The 4726-nt window shown below is 49.2% G+C and overlaps 1 pseudogene; it reads left to right on the top strand.

The window, feature by feature from the left end:
* Positions 1-3103: 3103 nt before the first annotated feature.
* Positions 3104-4522, top strand: LOC123409190 (annotated as a pseudogene).
* The last annotated feature ends 204 nt before the right edge of the window (positions 4523-4726 follow it).

Raw genomic sequence — 4726 nt, 5'->3', positions numbered from 1 at the left:
ATATGAAAATATTTTTTATAGATGTGGACATTTATCTTTACAACACGTCAAAATTTTATGTTATTAGGCTGATGTACCTTTTCTTAAGATTCCGAAAACATAAAAGAAAGTACATTTTTAATGGGTAGCGACAACTGTGTCCACCTTCAGAAGCGCTTCACGTGTGCCAGCCCATTCGGCCGATAATAATAAGTCTATGGCCTTTAAGATAAGTATGCACTCCGTCCAACTGATACCGCCAGGGCTATATACCGTGACGTGACCTTTTTTCTGAGGCAAACCAAGACGTAACTCGGCCTCGTCTGTGGGTACGACGGACCGGGCCAGGCCAGTAATGTAGTACCTCTGGCTTGAGTTTTTTTCTGTTTTGTTTCTCTAATTGTGTTTCACTGTTTGCATGAGTTTCTTCGGTCTTTTTTTATTCTCCCTTTTTCTTCCGATTGCTTTTTCTTTGTTTTTTCCCTATATTTTGGTTTTCTTTGAAATTTGTTTTTCAATACATGTCTAATGTTTTTCATACACATTATATATTTTTCGCATACATCAAGATAATATTATTTCATACACATCAACATTTCCAAATACATGATTAATATTTGTCCTAGCGCCCTTGCGTCACTCGCGGTATCTCTTTGCTCGTTATATGGGCATGGCCCATGCGCCACAACAGCGACGAGCGGCCGCTGTATTCATAAAATATTCACGAACTAAGAAATGTTCACAAACTCAAATAGATATCCATGAATTAAAAAAGCGTTTGCAGAAATACTGAAATTGTTTGCTTATTCAAAAATATCTGTGCGATTTCCAATTTTTTTTTACAAATTCAAGAAAGAGTCATGTATTCAAAAAATGTTCACATATTCAAAAATTGTGCGCGAACTGAAACAAATTGTCAGTGAGCTCAAAAAATGGTCAAGAATTAATAAATGTTCACAAACTTTAAAAAGTACATTTTAGAAGTTTCAGTTTCATTGTAAAACTTCACTGTAAATTATAAAATTTCACTATGTAGAAATACACTCTGAAAAAGTTTTTAATATATTGTTAACATTTTTATAACATAGCGAACAATTTTAAAATTCCGGAGAACTTTTAGAAAATGGAACAGTTTTTAAGAATTGCGAACAATGTATTGTTGAAATTTGTGAACATTTCTTGAAATTTTGAACAATTTTTAAAATTTCCAAACTTTTTCTGAAAAATACGATTTTCTTTAAATAGTGAGCAATTTTTAACAATTCCAAACATATACTGAAAACATGGATTCTTTTCTAAAACACGGCCAATTACTGAAATTTTCAACATTTTTCTATTTTTATTTTCGTGGAAAAAGGAAAAGAGAAGAAATACAAAAATAAATAGGAAACAACAAAAGGAAAAAAAAGAGAAAAACCCCATAAAAACCAGTAAAAAAATTAAGTAACCATGTGGAAGGAGTTCTTAAAACCGGTCGTCACCTCTCCCAGTGCCAGCTTCGATTGGGTTCTTACTGACCGGTCCAAAGCTATTGGGCGATTGGAGCGCTAACACTCACAAAGAGCAATACATATCATTTGTGACATAGCTGCAGTCAAAATAAAAAATAAAAATCATTGGTGACATAGCCGCTCCTAACTGATATGTCCCATGATCTGCTTGCACAGAAAGCCCAGGTGACCAAATGAATTTCTACTTTCCAGCCCCGTGCTACTGTTAGATTTGTTTTGCCAGCAAGTGCTTCTGACGTATTTAGGATTTCCATGATCTATTCCCTTTGTCCTGTCCTAAAATAAGTGTTTCAAGTTTAGTATAATTTTATATTAAAGCTAGTATAACGTCGAGACACTTATTTTGGGATAGAGTGAGTACTTGCTACCTGCGTACATGTATTTACGTTTTCTACTTATATATACCACATGACATCTCATTCGTTGCGGACTCTCTGCAGTTGGAATGCGCGAGACAACCGCTCGGCGGTAGGAGCTCACCCCCTCCTCCCCCCTCCCGCGCATCAGATCAGGCCATTATGGCTCTTTGCTCTTCCCCCAACCACCCATTGTCCCCTCGTCGGTGCTTGCCCTCGCCCGGAGGGGGCTCGCTTTGGACCGGGGATGCTGCGCAGCTCGCCTCCCCGAGATCCACTGCATCGACGACAATGATGTCAGATCCGGCCTCAACACCACGAATCCTGTTGCAGGGGGAGTGTTTCAACACTGGGGCTCGTCTCGATCCGTCGAATCTTGGCTCATCTCCTTGCCGCGGACAGGCGTGCCTTAAATCCGTGGTGGTTCGCCCTGCCTCCCCTTCCAAGGTTTCCCCTTCGGGCCAGGCCGACTCAGCGGAGGTCGTATGGACGGAGGTACTTTTTTGGAAGAACAGGAGGGCATGCTATCCTACTTTGGTCCGTTCGGGGCTTGCCTCGATCCCGCAACCTGGCCGGTGCCGCTTCTTCAATGCGGGCGCGGGACAGGACGCCTTCTTAAGTCACTTCAAGGGGAAGCGCTTCCGCTGCCTCAGCAAACGCCACCGCCGCATCGACTGCCGTGACCCCCTTTGCAGCATCATTTGCAAGTGCGCGGGGCACTTTAGCAAAGACTGCTCGCAAAACCCTAGAAATGGGGGCCTATGCGGGGCTGCTCGTGCTAGGCTCGGTCCGCCGGCCGTGACAAGAGGCCCGGTGAAAGGACGGCGGGTCTTTCCACCTCCCCCTCCGTCAGCTTCCATGGATCGCCTCTCCCTGTGCGACCCGGCGAGGCGGCCGCGGGAGAGCACCAAGGTGATCATGGCTTCCCCGGCGCTTGAGATAGAGGAGCACATCCTACGTCAGCACGCCGTCACCCTCACCGCCGCGGACCGCACGCACTCCACCACCCCCGCGGATGTCGGTAAGGTGATTTTTGAGCTGCTGTCCACCCCGACTCACCAACTCTGTGTCACTGCCCACTAGCCGGAGGCCTTCCTCATCCACTTTGACCTACCTGTGCACATGGACAATGCTGTGCGCCGGGGCGTCATCAAGGTGGAGAGATGTAAGTACTGCATGAAGGACTGGCACGAGGAGGACCACGCCCCGATTCTCAAGTGCAACCACCATGTGCGTGTCGTCATAGAAGACCTACCGATGTAGTTCTTGTCGCTGCCGGGCGTCGAGGAGGCTCTCGGCGATGTCGGGCAGGTCGACCAGCTCGACATGCGCACTCTGGAGAGGGTTCACACAAAGACCTTCGCTTGCTGGCTTTAGGACTGGGATGTTGCCCACATTCAGACAAAGCACGCTCTTTGGGTGCTTTAGCGAGGCGTCGACAGAGCTGACTCGATCATCGGCCTGGTGCCTGCCGACCGTCGCATCCCTCGTCCGCCGGGTGTGCGTTGCTACGACTTGCTAATCCATGTCGACCTGCTGGAGGACTGGACCCCCGTGTCCCCGCGCTCCTCCCCCTCTGCTCAGAGCGATTTGCCGTCTTTGGATGAGGAGGACGACCGCCCCTTTCCGCGTCTTGAATCCAAATCTTGGGTGGCTCGTGTCGAAGACGGCCAAGGAAGGGCTCACAACAGCGCACCGCGAGTCGAGGTTATAGGATGCGATCCCTTGGTTGGGGACGGTGGCAGTGATTGTGAAGATGGAAATGGGTCTGGCGGCTTTAATCGGTCCTGGAGGGATCGACGCATCGATCGTGGATGTCACGCCAAGGGAAACGTCGCTGACGTTGTCAAGAACGTGCATCGCCGGCATAGCCGGACTCCGGTGCGGCGCCACCACGCGACTGCGGCCGAGGGGACAATGATGCTCGAGAGGACGTGGGGCCCTTGTGCTTCGTGCCACCCCCACTGCCTCTACGCCCTCTGCCTCTAACACTGCCCGAGGAAGACCCAGTGGCCCGGTTCTTCTCCTTCTCCGATTCAGCCCCCCCCCTCGAGCGCACAAGCTGCATGTAGTTGGATATGGAAAATGCCATGTTAGAGGCCCTTGTCACCCCGCTGGTGTTTGAAAATGGTAGTCGCTACCCCCACGCTACAACACTGGGCCAACTACGCTGGAAAGCCCGGATATGCTTTCGTGTCTGTTGCCCTGCACCAACCACCCTGCAGCGGCCACGATGGGCTTTCAGATAGGGGCGGTGAGCCAAAGGGTGGATGCAATCCAGATTTGCTTTGGTAGGGAGCAAGCTGCCGAGCTGTTCGCTGCATTGCCACCGCCGGTCCTTACCAGCCAGCTGCCTCGCCCTCGACACTCTGCCCCACCAAAATCCAGAGCTTCTTCAGTTCCATCTTTCCGTAGCGCGCGCAGGCCGTAGCAGCCAACTCAACCCGGTTTGCACAACGGGCTGTCATGTGTGTCATGCACGAGCCGGGGAAGCTTGCCCCAAAAGGCAAGCTGACTTTGCAAACGGTGGAGAAACTCATGATGCATTTCCAGGAGCCTCTTTCTGATGGGGATATCGCCGCCTTTGCAAAACTCACATGCCTCGACCAAACAACGCTCAAGATTGCTGGGGCCATGGCGGAGGTTACGGAGGCTGAGGAGGCCGTCCTCGGTTAATCATGATAGATGTAGTCTATGTAGCTAGGCTTCGCTAGCGGCAGGTCTTCAACTAGTTCGAGTTAGGATTAATGCTCTGTGTAGTTCTTCGGTTCAGTCGTTCGTTCATCAAGGACGGGGTTTTGGGCCTGTTGGTGGCCGTCGTCGACCCCCGGCGTGTTGTATGGTGTATCATCATTTCTTCATTTATATGTTCAGTTGGCG

Source organism: Hordeum vulgare, chromosome 7H (genome assembly GCF_904849725.1).
Source record: "Hordeum vulgare subsp. vulgare chromosome 7H, MorexV3_pseudomolecules_assembly, whole genome shotgun sequence".
NCBI lineage: Eukaryota > Viridiplantae > Streptophyta > Magnoliopsida > Poales > Poaceae > Hordeum > Hordeum vulgare.
This window is presented reverse-complemented; position numbering and strand designations above follow the sequence as displayed.